The sequence below is a fragment of the Solanum stenotomum genome, chromosome 8 (genome assembly GCF_019186545.1).
Source record: "Solanum stenotomum isolate F172 chromosome 8, ASM1918654v1, whole genome shotgun sequence".
NCBI lineage: Eukaryota > Viridiplantae > Streptophyta > Magnoliopsida > Solanales > Solanaceae > Solanum > Solanum stenotomum.
In genome coordinates, this window is record NC_064289.1 from 29,978,610 (window position 1) to 30,003,271 (window position 24,662).

General features: G+C 37.9%; 1 long non-coding RNA gene across 1 annotated transcript; it reads right to left on the reverse strand.

The window, feature by feature from the left end:
- LOC125874280 (uncharacterized) lies at window positions 1–23,244 on the reverse strand. Its single transcript, XR_007447251.1, has 3 exons — window positions 23,097–23,244; window positions 22,867–23,009; window positions 1–138 (listed from the first exon to the last, which is right to left on the reverse strand). It is a non-coding gene; the product is annotated as an uncharacterized LOC125874280 (long non-coding RNA).
- Window positions 23,245–24,662: the final 1,418 nt, after the last annotated feature.

Sequence of the window (24,662 nt, forward strand, 5' to 3'; positions counted from 1 at the left end):
AAGAAAACTGCAACATATATATAAAATAAGATATCGTCTTTAATTTAAACCACCCTTAACCAAAGTAAAAGGTCTCTTTAACTTCAACTTGCTCCGTACTTTCTTGAACGATATATTCTTCATATTAAAATTCTTGAGCTGTAAAAAAGAGAAGTATATTTAATTCAGTAACATCGTATAAACTTTAAAGAAGAAAGATAAAACTTTAACGTGTTTACTAAAAACGATGAAAAAATTAAAAGCACAATTTGCTACACCTTGTACTGACTTCTATTGTAAATGTTATTGTTGTATATATCCTTGTTTGGAGGATGAGGAGCATCTTTTCATGAATAGTCTAAGGAAAAATTTCAATCAATTATTTGACATACGAATGGAGCAAAGAAATATCAAAGAGCATTTTATTACTTGGTGGATGGTAATGGATCATAACACTGTCACTAACTTTACAGATTTTGGTTGAGATAATCATGTTGTAGATTTAAAAATCTAGATGTAAATACAAGTTTGAAGGTCTAAAGATGTCTACCAGCAAAATCATTATAATAGTTACCCAACAAATAACATCATTGCTCAAAACAGTTCACTATGATCCCTCCTTTTCCAGAAATGAATCCATTTCTTTGAGCTTATGGAGAAGTCCAAGATCAAGACAATCAAACACAACTACAACACTTTTATTACATCAAAATCTAACACTAGAAGGAAAGGAACAGTTTATTACATTAAAGAGTTAAAAATGGACAGCAAAAAACTAAGGAAATAAATTGAGCAGACAAATGTTAAACTCGTAGAATATTGAACTTGAAACTATAATCAAATTTGGAAACTCATAATCATCACAGTTTTGACTGAAAACATCAAACATCTATTGATCTTCAATAGTGCCAGAGGCAAGTACATTTATCAAGTGAGTATGCCTTCAGAAGAGTAGTTGCATCAATTTAACACTGAGTCCAAAGCAGAACTTTCAAACTACTTTCTGGTATAGATTCTAGGAAATGCAAAGAAAAGGTTGTTGGCTACAAATGCATATCTTTTATTCAATTGTAGTTATTAGAACTAACACTCTGCTTGGGTCCAGTTTGCAGTGTCCGGATTATTAAATTAGTATTATTCTCTATTCAGACCTATTGGTCGCAGCTATTTTTGTTGCCCAGAAAATCAAAAAGTATGTCAGAATTTCTTATAGAATGGTTGAGTAGATATCCCTAAAAAGGCACTCATTTCTTGGGAGAAATTGTGTTTACCAAAGACCGCTGGGCTTAGACTTGTTGAACTTGGAAACCTGGAATAAAGCAGCACTTTGTATACTTCTTTGGAACCTATGCAAAAAAAGATATGTATTGTGGATACAATGGGCCCATATATACAATGACAAAAGTTGATCATTGTAAGGTGCAAGGCAAGCATGTTGGATAGTTCAAAAGATTAAAGGCTAAATATGCATTGAGGAGGCAGGTATGAATGAAATTAAGTTTCTACAATACAGAGTTTCTCAATAAAAGTGATGTACTAAAAGTTGATAGTTGATCATCCTAGTATGCCTTGAGGAGACTAATGTACAAAAATCCAGGCTTACCAAAGTTGTTATTCATCTTATACATGACTATTCATGGCAGACTATATACTCCCTCCGTTTCAAAAAGAATGACCTCATTTCCTTTTTAGTCTGTTTCAAAAAGAATCGACTCTTTCTTTTTTTGGTAACATTTTAATTTCAGTTTTCCACGTGGCATGTTTAAAATCAAAAGATTAAAGGGCAATGTGCATTTGACATAACTTTAATTTATGATCACAAGATTCAAAAGTCTTCTTTATTTTCTTAAACTCTGTGCCAAGTCAAACTAGACCATTCTTTGTGAAACGGAGGGAGTACTAAAGATAAGATGCTTTGAAATGGAAGTGTTTGTTGGACAAACTGATAATCACACCCAGGATAATATCCAGATTAAATAGCAGTAGGAAGAGAGTAACAATGACACCAAATATTAAAATGGGGTTAATATGATACCCGAATAAGTAATGCATTAATATTGATGAAAAACTTGGTAGTGTCAAAAGACTACTACTCAACACTCTTTTTATTTCTTACAACTCACAATAATATTACTTTCACAATATTACTCTCTATTGTTTCTTTATTTTGGTGTGTCCTTACAAATGAGCATAAGTGCTCTATTTATACGAAAAGTTCTGCCCATTTGATGTCACTAATGACATCAATGGACAATAACAATTCAAACTTGTAGGTAAACAACTTTCAAGCATTTTGACATTGATATAAGACTAAAGTTGTTGGCCTAATGCAGCAAAGGAGGACTTCAATATATATATATATATATATATATATATATATATGGACTCCACAATGTTACCTCTACGTCTACTTTGTTACATTGAATCAGAAAATATAGATCACTTATTTTTCGAGTGCACTGTAGCTTCCTACGTATGGAAAAAAGGTATTACGTTGGAAAAGAATCCACCGACAAGATATGAACTGGGTTGGAGAAATTCATTGGTATGAAATTGTGTGTAAAGGCAAGGGCAATGCTCCTACAATTTTCAGAATAATATGGTTGTCTCTGTCTATGAATTGTGGCTGGAAAGAAACCATATAGTTTTCCAAAATTCACGTCGTCGTGAGGATATCATTATGAAGAATATTATTAAAAAGGTTTATCTTCGAGAAAGCATGCATGGAAACCTATCTAGGTGTTTGAATCAGCTAAATTATTATCCAGTCTAGCAACTTGTGTTTAGGAGATAGGAAGATTATTCATATTTCTTTACTGGGACTATTCGAGGAGTTGATAGACCAAACAAACTACAAACAAAGGGCTACTGGCTACAAAAAGGTTATCTTTTATTCAGTTGTAGTTATTAGAACTAGCACTCTTCTTGGTCCAGCTTGCAGTGTCCAGATTATTCAATCAGTATTATTCTCTATCCAGACCTATTGGTCGCAGCTATTTTTGTTGCCCAGAAAATCATAAAGCTGATAGAAAGTATATGTCAGAATTTCTTATGGAATGGTGGAGTAGATATCTATAAAAAAAACATTCATTGCTTGGGAGAAATTGTGTTTACCAAAGGCTGCATGGGGCTTAAACTTGTTGGACCTGGAAACCTTAAATAAAGCAAGGCTTTGTAAACTTTCTGAAACCTATGCAGAAATAGAGATGTGTTGGGGATAGAATGGGCCCATATATGACAAAAGTGGATCACTGTAGGGTGCAAGGCAAGCATGCTATCATTGTTGGAAACTAAATAAGGTGTCTGAGATATAGATCCTCATTAAGTGTATTGGATTGTTGGTATGTAATAGTTCACATTTTATTTCCCAAAAACAATCATAGCAACTTAGAGATGTCAAATTGCACAATAAAGAAAAACAAACAGCCTAGTATCGATTTCAAGTCCATCTCTCAAATTTAAAAGTGTAACTTGAAACTCCATACAAGGACAAAATTACATTCAAAAAACTTATTTGGTACAAAAAATTAATCTTCATGTTCACACTCAGTTTCAGACAAACTATTCCCTTTCAGCTTATTGGCTTAAACTAAAGGTGAGAAGATGAAAGGTAGATAAAAAATTATTCTTCGGGGTGAAATTTAGTACAATTGATGGGCTAATATCAAGCAGACAATATATATTGCTATAACAAATTTAAATACTTCAGCATTTGTTAGAAGCAACAAACAGAACCAGCAAGCTTGCAATGTTATATAGCAACAACTAAGGAAATAACACTCAAGATACAATCATACTTTTATCATCTTCTAAAGCAGGCAAGCAACAGGTTTTATACTATAATTTTTAAAAAAAATATACAACAGGTTGTAAGCACTAATTAGAAGCTATCAAGCTAAAGCAACAATACAAGTTACAATAGTCAACAAATGTACACACTACGCAGTAGATAAGAAAAATAGTAAACCATATAATAAAAAGTGAAAATAATAGTGAAGTACATGGAGCACGGAGGTTTGGTTTGCAATGCAGATATGGACTGGAATCAGAATGCAGACTCAAGGTGTCTAGCTCATGCTCAAAGATATCAATCAGAAGCATTGATCAAGAATTAGGAAGGAACTGTTTGCAGTTATGTATGGAGCTGTAATATACAATATATGGCAAGCTATGAATCATAAAATCTTTAGAGCGTTGGAAACTAGTGTAACCTTTACAAATATATTCAAATTTTATCCACAGTTAGTTGGAGATCACTGTAACCACCAATGTCAAATTCATCTCGCACAATACAAAAACTTCTATTACCTTAATATACACAAAATTTAGACTACACACAAGCAATGTATGAAATTTCTTATTTTGGAAACAAACTATTTAACAATCAAGATATAAGCATTTTTTATCAATAGTAGTTCAAAACCACCAACATCAATTCGTAAGTTAAAAGGAGTATATAAGTAAGAACTAAGAATTAAGATGTATCATATATAGAATGGAATTAATACACATACAAAAGCAGAAACTAACCTTGATGAGAAGAACACCCTAAGAATACGTAGTTTTTTAATCAATAGCAGTTGACAAGAGCAAGACCAACAGATTAGCAAGCTTGATGAGAGATAAGTGACGAGTAGTAATGAAAGAAGGCTGATTTTCCTCTTTTAACATCTACCACTGTTGAATAAATTTCCAACTTCAATTAATCTACTAATTTTCCTCTTAAATGTATAATAACTAACAAAAAAAACTATGTAGTAATAACATTATTATAGAGATGTAGTTAAACACCTTAGTGCCCTAGAAAACACTTCGTCATATGTTAGTAGTAGCTAAAGTAGCAGCAAGCCAATAATTCTTAGCACCAAGTCGACAACACCTAGGTTCAACAGTACTTTTATCAGATGGTAAAGCAAGAAAGCAACAAGTTGTATATTTTAATTGTTCTTAAGAAAATAGCAGGTTGTAAGAACTAATTAGAAGCTATCAAGATAAGGCAACAATCCAAGTTTCAATCGTCCAGCGGCTAAGGCGAAAAGAAAAAGATGTGTACCACTATGCAGTGGATAAGAACATTAGTAAACTATCTAATAAAAGGTGATGTACTTGGCTTAAACAAGCCTAAATATCAATTGATCAAAGTTAATACAAATAGCATTTGTAAGAAGAGATACGAACTAGTGATAGTAGGGATATAAATAATGAACTGTGATTGAATTACTGTAAAGAGGACGACTGACTATTAAAGTTAAGATTATAGGTTATAGTTTTCCATTTTGCTTTTCTGTCTTGTCATGTAAGAGTTGTAAACTTATGTACAACGCCTAAAAATGAAATTTTTTTACCAGTTTTTGTTTGAGTTACTCGCCCTCTTTCATGGACTTATGCTTTCCTTACTAAACTTATAGCCACTAATCATTGAAATTGACGCTACAGAAGTAATGATCTTTTACATGCTCCTATTCATAGTTTTTTCACATTATACATGACTATAGGTGGATCCTCCACAAACTATATGACTCGACAGTAGGACATTCGTACAAGAAATATAACAGAGTAGAAAATAGAATGGAAAGAATCTTAGAAAAGTGGAGCACATTTGAGTGCTAACGAAAAACAAAATTAAATGCACTCGGGCACTTTTCCCAAAAACCCTCTCTCTCCTACTTCCTAGGAGAGAGAGAACCCTCTTTCTGGTAGGTCACCTGAGAACCACCTTCCTAGTTTTCTCCTTGCTCTCTATCCGAAGATCTCTTTCAATCACTGGAACACCTTCTCGCTCCTTCTTTCTCTTTCTCTCCCTTCTCTTTCAACCTCAGCCAAGCATTTGATGGACGACACCATTTATTTCGCGTTGGGATTCAAATCCTACGATGAACCTCAGTTACAACAGGAGATCGGTATGACTGGAAAGAAAGAAACAGGAAGTCCATAACGAGAACAACATTCAATTGCAAGGATATGGAATGGATTTCTTTGACCTTGCGAGAATCTTCCAAATCAAAGGGGAACTCATTTAGAATATGGAAGAAAAAAGATGTCTTTTCGGAAATCTACTACGCCTGGAATTGTCACAAGTTTGGCAGATATATTAGCTTGATAAACGTAAGGTAGAAGAAGAATAGTCATCATTATACCGGAGTTAGCCCTTAACTTAGGCACAACAAGAATTGCAGAAAAAGTTGGGAAATTCATTAGTAGTCACAAATGAGGGGTGGCGACATACAGAAGCATAGACTGGTTGACAACAACATTCCTTATGCTAATATACTAAGAAGCATTAAATGGGGGAATGAGGGGAGGAAAAGCACACAAATAGTGAACATGGTTAAAAGGGGGGACAAAATTTGCATATATGAGGACATGAATTCCGAGAGTGATGTATTAAAGAAGAGTTTGGTGGGGAAATTTATGGTTAGTATAGGTGAAACTCCAACTCTTACAAAGGTCAGAAAATGGGCAAATAATCTCTGGAAGCAGATTCACGATCTGAATATTTACGAAATGGGGAAGGAAAATTTCCTCTTCGAATTTACATCCAAAACCACTGCAGAACAGGTGGTAAAAGGTGATTGGGAGTGAAAAAAATTTTCGGTCAAAATGCAGTGGTGAAGTCTGACAGTAGGTACATTAGCGGATTATGCCCGACCCAAATCCACTTGGGTTAGAGTGGTAGGTCTATCATTGCATCTCTGGGCACAAAAAACATTTCAAGAATCGATGATTTTTGTGGTGGCTGGGTCGAAATGGAAAAGGAGATCACCTCTGAAACCATCCCAAATGGGCGAGAACCAAAATTAATGGTAATGGATCTTGCGTGCAGAAGGAAGTGATGATTGAGTGGCTGCCAGAGAAGATGGAATTCAAACTCAGCCTTAGATGGGCCTTACCCGCAAGTCAACCAGTCTCGGACCAAAGATTTTAGAAGAGAACTCTGTTTTAGTAAGAAATGGGTCAGATAAAGCTGCCCAGCCATGTGCTAGGGCTAAGACACGTGGGGTAGCTGCCAAAATCCCATATTCGAATTTGGGCTTGAAAGTATTGTGTAATACAGACCTAGGCCCAAAACCTAGTGTGGGTCTTTTAATGAATGGCTCATCTAGCCCATTTAGTTCAAAAAACAAAAAGAAATGGAACATGAAGGGCACGTGGGGATTAACAAAGGTCTAATTGGTCTTAAAACAGTGGCTATGAAATTCTTAAAAGCCTGTGATGCCTAGGAAACTTCTTTGATGGAAAAAAGTAGTGAACCCAATGCAAAGAACATTCAGGGAGAAGTCGTAGATATGCAACTAAAAGAAAATGAGCTAGATAGGTCAGATGAAAGTGAGGCAATGCACTCACAGGAAAAAAAAAGAGGGTTCGAAGGCCTTGGAAAGTAACAGTGATGAACACAACATGCAAATACAACAAATTCTTGATGTTGAGCCAGTAACATTGCATACGCCTGGAAACCACAATGAAGAGGAGATTAGGGCATTCAACTGGGTTAACCAGCATATCTTGGAACTAAGTGCAACTTATGTAGTGGCTTTTGAAGGCTTCAGAGAAGAAACTCATGCATTACTGAAGAGGTTGGATGAAAGAAAGACTGTTATGAAAAAGAAAGAACTAAGAAGTACAACTGCAACACCCAAATCTTAAGGAATTTGAAAATATGAATTGGAAAACTTGCAATCCAGTTTAAGCCAGCAGGTGGAGGGTTCCAGAACCAAAGGGAGAGTCCTTAGCTTAACTTTTAAATGAAGGTAAAATTACTTTCATGGAATGTAAGGGGGATTAACAATAGTTCTACCAGGAATATTGTTAAGAGTGCATTGCTGAAGTGGAAAGCAGATGTATATTGCTTTCAAGAAACAAAGATAAGTAGGGAGGTAAAGAGTATTGCCAAACAATTATGGGCTAGCAGATGGATGAGTTGTGGTTACTTAGAAGTTGATGGTAGTAAAGGTGGAATCCTAATCATGTGGGATTGTAGAATATGGAAGGGAAGCTTAGTAGAGATGGGGAAATTCTTGATCACCTATAGATTTGACGCAGTCGTAACTACTTTCAGTTGGTATCTCACTGGTGTATATGCCTCTTATATTAGGAATGAGAAATTGGAGTGTTGGGAAAAGGTGGCAATAGTCAAAGAATTGTGTGAAGGTACATGGGTCACATGTGAAGACTTTAACACAGTTAGAGTCATGGCAAAAAGAAGAGGATGCAATAGGATCACAAATGTGATGAAAGATTTCTCCAACTAGATTGAGGAGATGGAATTACATGACCTTCAATTGAATGGTGGGAATTTTACATGGTTCAGAGGGGCAAACCATCACAGTGTAGCTAGGTAAGAAACATTCAAAAATATAAGGCAGACGATAATGCCTGGAGTGACATCTGATCATAGCCTATTATGCTACAATGTGGGGACCGGGGTCAGAATAAGTCCTACTTCAAGTTCAAGAATTGGTGGCTCAAAGTGGATGGTTTCGATGAGCTAGTGCATAGTTGGTAGAGTGAAATTGTAGTGTAAGGTTTCCTTTATTACAAGCTCAGTATGAAACTGAAGTTGCTGAAACATAAACTCAAAGATGGAGTAAGTAAGTGGGTGGGGATCTAGGCACTAAGAAAAACAAGTTGTTATCTTAATTAACTGATATTGATCTAGCACAAGATTTAAGACATCTGAGAGAGGATGAGCCAATGGTGAGGGCTACAATTTGGTAGAGTTGGAAGACCTAGCAAAAGCTGTGGAGTCTAGGTGGATACATAAATCTGAGATTTTATAGTTGAAACAGGGAGACAACAACACTAGGTTTTTCCAGAGGATGGCTACTGCTCATAAAAGATATAATAATATAGACAGACTAATAATCAAAGGAGAGGAGGTCAAAGAGCCAGAAGTAATTAAGGTGAATATAACTGAGTTCTATAAAAAAAAATCTATACTGAAATAGAGTTATGGAGGCCCTCTTTTGTGTATGTGAATTGTCCTAGAATCTCCCAAGAAGAACAAGAGTGGTCGCTGATGTGAGGCCAAAAATATATATTTTTAATCATTATTTATCTCATATTGAGTATTTTTATTTGTCCATTTTGAACATGAATTTTATGGATTGTCCTAAATAGTGTATTTTATTTGTAGGAATAAATTGGTGTAAAGATGAAGAAGTTTAGAGTTAAAACGAATTAAAGATGGAAGATTATAGAAGGAAATCAAGCAAGCAACTTAATGGATTAAATTGGATATTATATTTATATTTATGCAAATAGCGCAGAAAGTTAAAGAAAGCCAATTCTCATTGCCTTTGTGCCTTTCATCAATTGGCCACTGCCTTCAGAATTGGTAGTTAATTCATGCATGATATGTGATACATGAAACCCTATGCATGTTGCAACCCTGGAATTTTTCAATCGTTGTAAGTAATTTTATTATTCCATTCTTGCATTCTTAGTAGTTAAACACTCTTGGCACTAGTATAATTTAGTAAAATAGTTAATTAACAAGTCCTTTGGATTCGATAATCTTGCAATTATAGGGCCACTATATTACTTGCGCGACCGCATACACTTGCGTGTGCAATTGGGAGCAACAATTGCGAAGGCCTTTCGGTGAAGATGAAGTGCTAAATATAATCGAACACTATGATGGCGACAAGGCACCTGGGCCTGATGGATGCACCATGAATTTCTTCAAAGTTTTTTAGGAGACTTTGAAGGATGACTTGATGCAGACAATTCATAACTTCATCATTCATGCCACTTTTGTAGTTTTAATTCCTAAAAAGCATGGAACAGAAGAGTTGAAGGATTTCAGACCAATAAGTCTGATTAGTGGAGTATACAAAATCATAACCAAGTTTCTCACAGAAAGAATGAAGAATGTCATGGGGGTTTTGATAGATGAGCACCAAATGGCTTTTCTGAAGGGAAGGCAAATAATGGATGCATCAATGCTAGCAAATAAACTAGTTGACTATAGGTTAAAGCAGAATCTACGAGGAGTCCTATGCATGCTGGACATTGAGAAGGATTATGACCATGTAAATTGGTCCTTCCTCTTGAAGATTCTGAGATATGCGCTTCAGAAACAAATGGAACAACTGGATTAAGGTATGTATATCTACTGTGAAGCTTTCCCTTATCATTAATGGCAATCTTGAAGGATTTTTCAGTGACAAAGAGGTTTGAGATAAAGTGACCCATGTCCCCATTCCTATTTATCTTAGCTATGGAGGATCTCAACTCCATGATTGGAAAAGGAAGTGAGAATGGGTGGTTGCAAGGTTTCTGTGCAAATGCAAATAGGAGAGTTGCTATGGAGATCTCACACCTGCTATATGCAGATGACTCCTTGGTTTTCTATCAAGTTGAAGTTTATCAAATAAGACACTTGAGGGCCATCTTAACCATCTTTGAGGGAAGGATGTTAGGTATCCTCCCTCCCAACAAACTACCCTTGAATGCCCCTTGGTGCTAAGAACAAAGAGGTGGAAGTTTGGAATGAAGTACTAGAAAGATGTGAGAGGAAGCTGTAAAGATGGAAAAGCCAATATCTATCCTTGGATGGCAGAATAACTTTTATCAAATCAGTGATGGATGCACTTCCTACTTATGATAAGCTTATTCCCAATACCAAGAAGTAGAGAAGAAAATCAACAAAAGAAGAAGATTCTTCCTGTGGCAAGGAAATAAAAAAAGCTTGGGTATAATCTTGTTAAATGAGATGTAGTGACACTCAACAAAATGCAGGGTGGTTTGGGCATAAAGAAGTTGAATATATTGGATGTCGTCTTGTTGTAGAAATGGCTATCGAGGTTCTGTAGTGAATATATAGCTTTGTGGAGGAGATTCATATCACAAAAATATGATCTCCAAAACAATTGGATTACTGAAGAAGCAAATGGTACCTTTGGATACTCTTTCTGGAAGACAATCAGAAGACTGTGGCCATTCTTTATCCCCAATCTATCCTTTAGGATTGGGAATGGGGTGAAAACTAGCTTCTGGAATGAACTCTGGTTAGAGGAAGAGAATTTGAAATTCATGTTCCCAGATCTCTATATATTGAGCCTACATTATATGGACATTGTGGCACAGGTATCGATCCCTCAAGGTTGGGATTTGGTCTTTAAGATGGCTATAAATGACTGGGAGATTGATAGAGTAGCATGATTACTACACACATTAAATGCATTTTCAGGTGTCACTAAAGGTCCTGATGAGTCCTCCAATTTGGAAAATGCACAGGAAAGGGATTTTTTTCTATGAAGTCTTGTTACTAGAGCTTAAACTCTAATCAGACTATAGAAATGGAATGGCCTTGGAAACTAATTTAGAAAATCAAGATTCCTCACAAGGTTTGGGGTTTTACTTGGTTTGCAATTAGGAAAGCATGTAAACTCATGAAGTGTTACAAAGAAGAAGTATACAAATTTTATCAAGGTGTTACATGTGTGGGGAAGAGGCAGAATTTAACAATCACTTATTCTTACACGATAAAACAGTTGTAAATTTGTGGGACATGTTCTTATGTATACTTGGAGTTAACTAGGAAATGCCCCTAACTACTTTAGACTTGTTGAGACAGTGCGAAGAAGTGGGCAGAAGAAGAAGATCCAAAGAGGACTGGTGGAAATGCATCCCAGCCTGCATTTGGTGGACATTGTGGAAGGAAATAAATGAAAAATCACATGATTGGAAACTTACAGCATTCAAAAAATCAAGATGAATAGCTTGAGCCTGCTGTATTTTTTGGTGTAATGGGATTTGGTGGGGGAGGTAGATTGTTTAGTCGATTTTATAGCTTAATCGTAAAGTTTTGCCCAATATTTGGCTTTTGAAATTACCCCCTAGGGGCTATAAGTACCACATCATCAGGCTTTGCCGATGAGTTTTGATGTGAATATAAAGTTACCTTTATCAACAAAAAAAAAGTAGAAAATAGAGTGGCTAAAATGTCTTTAGGTTGTGATATTTTCAATGGACTCTCTATCTTGGAAGAACCAACTCTTTTCTTCAAACCTTCCCTAGCAGTTGACCAGAGGGGCGACACTACAAAGAGATTTCTACCATTAGGAACTTCATCTCCCAATACTGTAGCACAACAATAATCTAGTGGACAAACTTTCATCTACGGTAGACTTCTCAATGCCACTAGTATATTTTTTGTGTAACACAAACCCATCAGGTTAACAGTGACCAATGCCGCTACTCTCTGCACGCTTAGCAAGTTTGATAATATGGTTTATCTTCCAAACTAAAAATAAGCTATCAAAAACAACATTTTGGGTTCATGTTAAGTGTTGGGTTCACATAAGTACAACAAATTATATTCTTTCATTCCCTAGACCACTAGAAAAAAAATAGAGAAAAGTACAAACGAGCAAACATTAAATAACGCAGCTCACACTAAAATACTTGTATCATAAGGATTATGGAGATTCTTTTCTTAGAAAGTATCAGATTAACATCACACTTCCTTTTTTCAGTCAAGATTACTAGAATAAGTTCTTAAATCAGTACACACAAAATATGACGATGGCGACATATGGATACGACTAACGCATCTAAGTGCAAGAACACCACAAAAGAAGAAATGGAAACGAGAGGGAAACCAAAAAGTGGAGAAAATACAAAATTGAGAAAAATTAGGCATTCCACAAACCAATTCATAATTACAATAACAGAAATTTGCCTTGAAGAGATGAAAACTGTAACACCCCGACTTTTCTAAACGTCTAAATTAATTTGTACATCATGGAAAGACAAAGAGGGTGAGTAATAAATTAAGAATGATGTGGTATGTCATATTTTAAGTGTTCAAGGGTTGTATCTCAAGTTTTGAAGTAAGGTAAGTCACAAAATGAAAGTGGGCGAAAGTTATCATAAGTTCCTTTTTAAAGATTTCTCTGAAATTTGGGCCAAATGTTTCGGAAGTTTCTCCCAATCTATAACGAGTAATGGGGCCCACGACCCATTAAATCGAAGGTCTACAAATCTGATTTCCAACACATAAAATGGTTTATTCATACAGCTTCACAATAGAGAGATATTTATATTTTTAAGAGACTGCGCAAGCAGGCACGTGAGGTGGGTCCCCTAAGTCGGTGAAAGCTTATAAGATAGCATCTTCTTCAGTTTTCTTCATTCCAATTCGTGAGAAACCCACAAAAATCAGAGAAATACTCCTCAAATCATCCTTGTGTGTTCATGATCTCCTCTTGGCCTCTTATCAAAAATTGCCATACGTCGCGAGCTTGACGTTTTGGTATCATTTTCACGGTGAATTGAGCGGTGTAGCTCTGTGGAGGTTGTGGCAGCAGGGTTTATTTTTCAGTTGGGTGATTGTATTCAAGTTTTCTGGTCATTTAAAGAAAGGTAGGAATCACCTTTTATCAGTTTAAGGATACCTTAGGTCTTGGATTGTAGTTTACGATAGGAATTCGTATCGATTGTCAAATTGTCGTAGTAATTTTTATCCTTAATTACTGATTGATTTTACCTTTTTCTTTAATGTTGTAGTGGTGTGGACAGAGGTATTTTCAGCATAAATTGTAAAGGAAAAGGTATGTTAAGGCTACTCCATTTGTTTGGCACGTTTTCTTAGAGCTTGGGAGTGATATAATAGGGTAGTTAATGTTAGTTATGTTGTAGATGTAATTGTGAGTGGTTGGCTGATTGAGTGGTTATAAACCCTCATTTTAGGGACTCATAATTTGTTTAGAACAACCCTATGTTAGGAACGACTTGGACATTATTCATATATATTATTTATAGCTAAATTGGTCGCCTTCAGCCTATTTAATTGTTTGTTGTCGCCATTGGGGCTAATGTGGTTAGTTGTTGAGCTATGAACTGCCTATAGGGGCTATGATGTTTTCTAATTGGACTATGTTATTGCCAAAGAGGTCTATGTGTTTCCCACAAGGCTATATTGATTCCAAAGAGTGCTATGTGTTGCCTACGAGGCTATTTTGATGCCAAAGAGGGTTATGTATTGACTATAGGGCTATATGATACAAAAGAGGGCGACGTGCAGTCCACAGAGCTACGATGTTGCCTAAAAGGGCTATGCACTACCTACGGGACTATATTGTTGTCAAAAAGGGCTATGTGACTTTTTACAAAGACAAGGGGCTACCGATAAGGTTACGTAGATTGATTTCGCTCCTTCTGGGCTTATGGGGGCCTAAGTAGGTGGTATGTTGTTTGTACCAAACGAGCTTATAGGGACTTGGTTAGGTTGATGTTTGATCATTATTGTATTTTATTAGATTCAATAGTGGGTTGGCACTATTTAAATTTGATTTCCTTACCTGATTGCTTTTGGTATATTATGATACTTGCTCATTTAGTCTACAGCCTTTCATACTCTGTATATTATTTTGTACTGACGCCCCATTGACTAGGGGCACTGCATTCATTCATGCAGTACCTGACAGATGACCGAGTAGACCTCCTCAGTAGCAGGATTGACTTCTATCCGGTTGGCTAGCCCCTTTCCTCCGGAGCTGCTAGAGTTTGGAGGTTTGTTAGCTTTTGTTGTGTATATTTTTATGGGTAGGGTGGGGCCCTGTCCTGCCAATCTTTACTACTCTTTGAGGCTTGCAAACTACTGTGTGGGGTGTACATCTAGGCTATGGCCATACTGGCCTAGTTTTGTTGGTTTGTTGAAGCTTGTGAGTTGTTTGATGTATTGTCTTGATATATACTTTCTTCCAGTTTTTGTATAGATATCATGGTGGCCTCGACGGCCCAGTCAGGACTTCTATGCTAGTTGTTTATTTCTTTATATGAACTCTTGGGGGTAGTTGTTTCTTTTTTATATATGTTGACGGGGCCTTACTAGCCGGGGGATTAGTTTTAAGTCGGGATATACTAGTGTGTTTTCTTGATAGCGTGTGTCTACCATGCGTTAGTAGCAAATGGTTCAGCAGGGTCGGCTCGGGCCTGAGTTTTGGCATTAGGAGCCAGTTGCACCCCTTGAGTTTGTGGCATGACAAACTTGGTATCAGAGCAACGTCGTATCCTAGGGAGTCTGCAAGACGTGTCTAGTAGAGTCTTGTTTATAAATGTGGTTTGCACCACATTCGATAAGCAAGAAGCTACCGGGAATGTTAGAATGACTATCCTTCTTTTGCTCACCTCGTGCTATTGAGTGGTGTCTTAAGGGTTGAGGTTTCTTGCTTAGAATTGATACTTGTATGCAGATAGAGATGGCTGACACTGGACAGACCACAGCTAGCCAGGGGCTAAATACAGCTGCAGGCGAGGGTACCGACAAGGTACCACAGGTGGAGGTAGCCCATTGTGAGACCCATGGGGAGACATCTTCTCAGCCTCCTATAGCTTCTCCATCGCTTCAGGAGCCTCCGAGGGCTACAGGACTTCCAGTTTCACTACAAGTACCACCTCTAGTTCCTCCTTATCCATCTGATCAGGATTTCAAGAGTGTAGTATATATGTTAGCACAGGTAGTAGCTGCACAGTGCCAGCCAGTTGTGCCAGATGTTGCCGAACCTTCTGAAGGGCCCGGAAGTTCGAGAGTTTGTGAATTTCTTGCCTTGAATCCTCCACAGTTCACAGGGAAAGATCACAGAGAGGATCCTCAACACTTTGTTGATCAGCTTCATAGGATTATCAGAGTCATGCATGCCTCAGCGACTGAGTCAGTTGATTTAGCAGCATTTCGATTGTGTGATGTTACAGTATTTTGGTACGAAAGTTGGGAGAGATCTAGGGGAAAAGATGCATCTCTACCCACTTGGGATAGCTTTACAGAAGCTTTCATAAATCACTATTTACCTCGAGAAATTAGGGATGGCCGGGTGGACCAATTTCTAAACCTCTGACAGGGTAGCATAGTGTCCGAGAGTATGGGCTGAAATTTGATTCATTGGCTAGATATGCACCAGCATTTGTTGATATGATGCATAAAAGGGTGCGTAGATTTGTGGAAGGGCTTTACTCAAACTATATCGACGCTTGTTCTATCGCTGCACTGAATGATAATATGGATATCTCACAAATTTAGGCCTTTGCAGAAGGCATAGAGGATCGCCGACATCTACAGTATATGAGTGAGAGGGTTGAGAGAGAGAGAGACAGAAGAGGGCTAGGCCCGCTGGTTCATAGGGAGATTCTCAGGGTAGTCCCAGACCCCGACATTTTATTAGGCCACGTAGACCTCCACCACATTAGTTCTAGGGTAGTAAATTTGAACATCAAGGATAGTCAGGCCCAGGTGAGGGTTCACGAGCATCAGGCTCACAGCAGTAGAAGGGTTCAGACCAAGCTAGGACAGCCCCGTCGCATTGCGCTACTTGCAGTAAAATGCAGAAGGTGCAGATAGGGTTTCACAGGTTGTTATTCTTGTGGACATGAGGGGCATGGGTGGAGAAACTGCCCTACCATAGGTCAGGGTGGTATAGGTCAGTCGACCAGGTCAGCAGTAGGCTCCTACTCATCCGCACAGTCTACAGGGCATGGACCCCAGACTTTAGCACGTAGAGGTAGAGACTGAGGCAGAGAGGGAGCATCTAGTTCTGGTAGTGGACAGAACCGTACATATTCATTAACCAGACGACAAGACTCAGAGTCATCACCAGATGTTCTGACAGGTACATTGATTGTTTGCTCCCATTGTGTTTATGTTTTCATAGATCTTGGATCTACTCTGTCTTATGTTACTCCATTTATTGTGGGGAAGTTATGTATAGTAGCAGGTTCATTAGATCGACCCTTTATTGTATCTACACTAGTTGGTAAGTCTATTACTGCCAGGAGAGTCTATCGTNTCCCATTGTGTTTATGCTTTCATAGATCTTGGATCTACTCTGTCTTATGTTACTCCATTTATTGTGGGGAAGTTATGTATAGTAGCAGGTTCATTAGATCGACCCTTTATTTTATCTACACTAGTTGGTAAGTCTATTACTGCCAGGAGAGTCTATCATGGTTGCCCGGTAGAAATTATCGACCGTTAGACCTCTGTAGACCTGGTAGAGTTAGAGATGGTTGATTTTGATGTCATTATGGGTGTGGACTGGTTAGCGTCTTGTTATGCTAATGTTGAGTGTCGGAGAAAGATTGTTAGATTCCACTTTCCAGGAGAGGCAGTTCTGGAATGGAAAGGCGATTCATCAACACCGAAAGGTAGGTTTATTTCCTATCTTAAGGCGGGGAGGATGATCACTAAGGGTTGTATTTATCATCTTGTTTGTGTTCATGATATAGATGCAGAACCACCGACTCTTCAGTCTATTCTGGTAGTAAATGAGTTTCTAGATGTATTTCCAGATGAGCTCCCTGGAATCCCTCTAGAACGAGAAATTGATTTTGCTATCTATATGCTACCAGGTACACAACCCATATATATCCCTTCTTATAGAATGGCTTCTGATAAGCTAAAGGAGTTAAAGGATCAGCTGAAAGACTTGTTGGATAAAGGTTTTATCAGGCCTAGTGCTTCACCATGGGGTGCGCCAGTGTTATTCGTGAGGAAGAAAGATGGCTCACTAAGAGTGTGTATCGATTATCGACAGTTGAATAAGGCGAATATAAAGAATAAGTATCCCCTTTCGAGGATCGATGACTTGTTTGATCAGTTACAAGGTGTTGAGTGTTTCTCAAAGATTGATTTAAGATCAGGGTACCACCAGATACGAGTTCAAGAGAAAGACGTTCCAAAGACAGCTTTTAGAACCAGATATGGACACTTTGAGTTCTTGGTAATGTCTTTTGGATTAACTAATGCCCCAACAGTTTTCATGGACCTGATGAATAGTATATTCAGGCAATATCTACATTTGTTTGTGATTGTATTTATTGATGATATTTTGGTGTATTCACGTTCAAAAGCTGAGCACGCAAATCATTTGCGAGCAGTCCTTCAGGTTCTTCGAGAGCAGGAACTTTATGCAAAGTTCTCCAAGTGTGAGTTCTGGTTGAGCTCTGTGGCTTTCCTAGGCCATATTATATCAGATGTAGGCATTGCGGTTAATACACAAAAGATTGAGTCCGGAAAGACTTTGCCAAAACCCATGACTCCGACTGAGGTTCATAGTTTCTTAGGGTTAGTTGGGTACTACAGAAGGTTTTTAAAGGGGTTTTCTTCACTTTAAGCACCATTAACGAAGCTGACTCAAAAAGCAACTAAGTTCAATGGACTAAGGCTTGCGAGCATAGTTTCCAGGAGCTTAAGGACAGGTTGACATCAGCACCAGTTCTAACATTGCCTGAGGGTTCAGAAGGCTATACGATTTACTGTGATGCTTCTGGTATTGGGTTGGGATGTGTTCTAATGCAACATGGTAAGGTTATCGCATATGCTTCAAGGCAATTGAGAAAGCATGAAAAGAACTATCCTACCCACGATTTAGAGTTGGCTGCAGTTGTACATGCGTTAAAGATCTGGAGACACTATTTGTATGGTGTTCATGTTGACATCTTCACAGATCATAAAAGCCTTCAATATATCTTTAAACAAAAGGAGTTAAATATGCGACAACGTCGATGGCTTGAGTTATTGAAAGACTACGATGTGGATATTTTATATCATCTAGGAACGGCGAATGTGGTAGCCGATGCCCTCAATCGAAGATCTATAGGTAGTTTATCCTATTTAGGTGTTGAGAAGCGTGAGCTAGCGTGAGAGTTTCATCAGTTAGCTAGCTTGGAAGTGAGATTGTTGGATGAAGAAGATAGTGGGGTAACAATTCAGGACACAGTCGTATCATCTCTAGTTGTAAAAGTGAAATCATGGCAACGATCCTAGCTTAGAGCCAAGGCTCAGAATCAACATACTTTAACATTTGATATAGCAGGAGATGGAGTCCTTAGAAGTAGTAGTCGATTATGTATTCTGAATGTCGCAGGGCTTCGACATCAGATTATGGAAGAGGCACATCATTCTCATTATTCTATTCGCCCTGGTCCGACGAAGATGTACCATGATATTAAGGAGATATATTGGTGGCACGAGATGAAGAAGGACATTGTTGAGTTTGTTGCACAGTGTCCTAACTGCCAATAGGTGAAGGTTGAGCACCAAAAACCCATTAGGCTAGTTCAGGAGATAGTCATTCCTTTAAGGAAGTGGGAAGCAATTAATATTGATTTTATTACAGGGTTACCTCGATCGCGTCGCAAGTTTGACTCTATTTGGATAATTGTTGATAGACTAACAAAATCAGCCCACTTCTTACCAATTAGGGCTACTTTTATCGCCGAAGACTATGCAGGGCTCTATATTAGAGATATTGTTAGGCTACACGGTGTCCCAGTATCTATTATCTCTGATAGAGGAGCACAATTTACCGCCAACTTCTGAAAGTCCTTCCAGAAAGGACTGGGGACACAGGTTAATCTTAGTACAGCCTTTCACCCTCAAACAGATGGCCAGGTTGAGCGTACAATTTTGACACTCGAGGATATGTTACGGGCGTGCGCGCTAGACTTCAAGGAAAGTTGGATGACCACTTGCCTCTTATTGAGTTTGCATACAATAATAGTTATCATTCCAGCATCGGGGTGGCACCTTATAACGCTTTGTATGGGCGAAAATGTAGGTCCCCCATTGGATGGTTCGAGGTAGGTGAGTCAAGGTTGATTGGATCCGACTTAGTACAGCAGACAGTGGAGCAGGTTAAGCTCATTCGGGAGAGGTTACTAATAGCTCAAAGCTGACAAAAGTCATACTCAGATGTGCGACGAAGGGACATAGAATTTTGTGTCGATGACTGGGTATTCTTAAAAGTCTCTCCTATGAATGGTGTTATAAGATTTGGCAAAAAAGGCAAGCTTAGTCCAAATTCATTAGACCATATAGGATTCTCCAGAGGGTAGGACTAGTGGCTTATGAGTTAGAATTGCCTTCGGGCCTAGAATTTGTTCATCCAATTTTCCATGTATCGATGTTATGGAAGTGCGTAGGAGACACTTATCGGGTTGTCCCAGTTGAGGATGTTCAGATCACAAAGGATTTGTCCTACGAGAAAACTCCAGTTGCCATATTATATCGACAGGTCCGTAAATTGAGGACCAAAGAGATGGCTTCGGTTAAATTAATTGTGCAAAAACAAGAATAGAGAAGAGGTGACCTAGGAAGCTGAGGATGACATGAGGTCCAAATATCCTCACTTGTTTCATACCCAAGGTGATGGCATATCAGTTTATATTGGTGCAATGGGGTAAGATACCTATCAAATTTTTTATATTATTGTTTATTATTATGATTGTCGTCGTTGTAATTTTCCTCGTACTATTATTGCAGAGCTATAGTGCTTACATATTTATGTCGTCCTGTGAGACGCCTAGGTTAAAAATTTATGTGTTTCAGGTTCTGGATAGTCACATTCACAAAGGATACTTTGTCTAAACTTTGGCAACTCCTAAGGACATAACCGTATGACTCAGATTTTTCATTCAAGGACGAATTTTTCTAAGGAGGGAAGGATGTAACACCCCGACTTTTCTACACGTCTAAATTAATTCGTACATTCGTGGAAAGATAAAGAGGGTGAGTAATAAATTAAGAATGATGTGGTATGTCATATTTTAAGTGTTCAAGGGTTGTATCTCAAGTTTTGAAGTAAGGTAAGTCGCAAAATAAAAGTGGGCAAAAGTTATCGTAAGTTCCTTTTTAAAAATTTCTCTAAAATTTGTGTCAAATGTTTCGGAAGTTTTCTCCCAATATATAATGAGTTACAGGGCTCACGACCCATTAAATCGAAGGTCTATGAGTTTAGTTTCCAGCGCATCAAACAGTTTGTTCATACGACTTCAAAATAGAGAGATATTCGCATTTTTGAGAGACTGCGCAAGCAGACACGTGAGGTGGGTCCCCTAAGTCGGTGGAAGCTTATAAGATAGCACCTTCTTCAGTTTTCTTCATTCCCAATCGTGACAAACCCACAAAAATCAGAGATATACTTCTCAAATCATCATTGTGTGTTCATGATCTCTTCTTGGCCTCTTAACGAAAATTACCCTACATCGCGAGCTTGTCATTTTAGTATAATTTTCATGGTGAATTGAGCGGTGTAGCTCCGTGGAGGTTGTGGCAGCAGGGTATTTTTTTCAGTGGAGTGATTGTATTCATGTGTTCTGGTCATTTAAATAAAGGTAGGAATCACCTTTTATCAATTTATGGATACCTTAGGTCTTGGATTGTAGTTTACAATAGGAATCCGTATCGATTATTGAATTGTCGTAGTAATTTTTATCCTTAATTACTGATTGATTTTTCCTTTTTCTTTAATGTTGTAGTGGTGTGGACAGAGGTATTTTCAACATAAATTATAAAGGAAAAGGTATGTTAAGGCTACTCCATTCGTTCGGCACGTTTTCTTAGAGCTTGGGAGTGATATAATAGGGTAGTTAATGTTAGTTATGTTGTAGATGTAATTGTGAGTGGTTGGCTGATTGAGTGGTTATAAACCCTCATTTTAGGGACTCATAATTTGTTTAGAACAACCCTATGTTAGGAACGACTTGGACATTATTCATATATATTATTTATAGCTAAATTGGTCGCCTTCAGCCTATTTAATTGTTTGTTGTCGCCATTGGGGCTAATGTGGTTAGTTGTTGAGCTATGAACTGCCTATAGGGGCTATGATGTTGTCTAATAGGACTATGTTATTGCCAAAGAGGGCTATGTGTTGCCCACGGGCTATATTGATGCCAAAGAGTGTTATGTGTTGCCTACGGGGTTATTTTGACGCCAAAGAAGGCTATGTATTGCCTACAGGGCTATGTGATGCAAAAGAGGGCTACGTGCAGCCCACAAAGCTGTGATGTTGCCTAAGAGGGCTATTCGCTGCCTACGAGGCTATATCATTGCCAAAAAAGGCTATGAGACTTCTTACAAAGACAAGGGGCTATCGATAAGGTTATGTAGATTGATTTGGCACCTTCTGGGCTTATGGGGGCCTAAGCAGGTGGTATGTTTTTTGTACCTACCAGGCTTATGAGGTCTTGGTTAGGTTGATGTTTGATCATTATTGTATTTTATTAGATTCAGTAGTGGGTTGGCATGCTTATCTAAATTTGATTTCCTTACTTGATTTCTTTTGGTATATTATGATACTTGCTCATTTAGTCTACAGCCTTTCATACTCTGTACATTATTTTGTACTGACGACCCATTTCCTGGAGGTGTTGTATTCATGTATGCAGGTCCTGACAGGAGACTTAGTAGACCTCCTCAGTAGCAGGATTGACTTCTATCCGGTTGGCTAGCCCCTTTTCTCCGGAGCTGCCAGAGTTTGGAGGTTTGTTAGCTTTTGTTGTGTATATTTTTATGGGTAGGCTGGGCCCTGTCCCGCCAATCTTTACTACTCTTTGAGGCTTGCAGACTAGTGTGTGGGGTGTACATATAGGCTATGGCCATGCTGGCCTAGTTTTGTTGGTTTGTTGAAGCTTGTGAGCTGTTTGATTTATTGTCTTGATATATACTTGCTTCCAGTTTTTGTATAGATATCATGGTGGCCTCGACGGCCCAGTCAGGACTTCTATGCTAGTTGGTTATTTCTTTATATGAACTCTTGGGGGTAGTTGTTTCTTTTTTATATATGTTGACGGGGCCTTACCAGCCGGGGGATTAGTTTTAAGTCGGGATATACTAGTTTGTTTTCTTGATTGCGTGTGTCTGTCATGCGCTAGTAGCAAATGGTTCAGCAGGGTCGGGTCGGGCCTGAGTATTGGCATTAGGAGCCAGTTGCGCCCCTTAAATTTGGGGCGTGACAAAAACTTCAAGAACGCCTTCGAATGTTATCAATCGCAGCAAGGTGAACAAGCTAAAGTAAAGAAGACTAATTTTGTTGTGATGCAATATAACCGAAGGGAAGCAGATTGTATTTTTATATGTTAAAACAGAGAAACGTTAAAACAAACCTTGGAGAGACTCGTCACACTAAGTGTTTCTCTATTTGTTGATTCTTCTCTAACAAAGCAGCAACAGACCTAATTGTGTATCTTGGTTTGTTGATTTTACTCTTAATAGAACTGGGAAAGAAGTGATATGCAAATTTCTCTAACTGTGAAATGGCAGAGAAGCAATCAATTTCATATTCCTCTAACTGTGAAATGAGAGAGAAGCATATGCGAGCGAAGCATCTACAAACCTAGGTGTTTGCTTTTCTGATTTTACTCAGATTCTATAACTTAACTTGCACGACCTTAGATGGTGTTTGCTGAAATTTCTCTAGCAAAATTTTGATTTGTGAGTGAAAGAAGAATCAGACATATACGTATTAATTGTATCGATATATTACAAAGTGGTGGGGTGCGTGTGGAGAAATGTGTGTAGTGAAAATAAAAAAGAGGGAACTTTAATTAATTAAGTGCCTTTTAATTATTATTATTATTATTACTACCGACATGATATAATTTTTTTAACATCCAGATACTATTCCCTCGCTAAATTAAATTTAAATTTAACTTTTAATGATGGAAAAAATGTGTCACTATAAATACACTTTAAACAACTGGATGTATATCCCTTCGTTAAGAATTGGTTATTAAAAATACAATTTCTTGTAGTGCTATGAGCATCCGCCGCCACATTCGTCTTACCGAGGTGATAGATAACACTCATGTCGTAATCCTTAAGTAACTCAAGCCACCTCCATTAGCGAAGATCTTGATCCTTTACCTTGAACACATATTGCAAACTTTTGTGGTCGGTAAAGATATCAATATGAACATCATACAAATAATGCCTCCAAATCTTTAAGGCAAACACAAGTGCCGCTAGTTCCAAATCATGGATGGGATTGTTCTTTTAATGAATCTTAAGTTGCCTTGAAGCATAAGCAATAATTTTCACATTCTGCATAATAACACACCCTAATCCAACCCTTAAAGCATCACAATAAACCACAAACTCATCGGACCCTTCCTGTGAAGGCAACACCATAGCGGAGGTAAGTCTATCTTCAATTCTTGGAAACTCTTCTCACACTCTTCCAACCATACAAACTTAACTTTATTTTGGGTCAATGCCATCAATGGAGAGGCAATCGAAGAAAACCATTCCTTGAACCTTTTGTAATATCTAGCTAAACCCAAGAAACTTTGAATATCCGAAAGGGGTAGAGGTATAGGTCAACTCTTAACCAGTTACAGAAAACAATGTGACCAAGAAAAGCCACAGATCTTAACTAAAACTCGCTTACTAAATTTTGCAAATAGTTGTTGGTCCTTGAGGACTTGCAAAACAATCCTCAATTGATCGACATGCTCGTCCTCACTCCTTGAGTAAATCAAACTGTTGTCAATAAACATTATATAAACATATCAAGGTATTGTCTAGATACCATATCCATCAAGTCCATAAATGCGACCAGAGTATTATTCAAACCAAACGATATTACCAAAAACTCATAATGACCATACCGAGTTCAAAAAGCAATATTCGGTATGTCATCTTCCTTCACCCTCAATTGGTGATAACCCGACCGAAGGTCAATCTTAAAGAAGTAGCTTGCTCCTTGGAGTTGATCAAACAAATCATTTATCCTTGAAAGAGGATATTTATTCTTAATGGTGACCTTGTTCAATTGAATGTAGTCAATACACATGACAAGTGAACCATTTTTCTTCCGAACAAACAAAATTGGAGCACTTCATGGAGAGATACTCCGTCGAATGAAACCCCTATCCAATAAATCCTTCAATTGCTCTTTCAA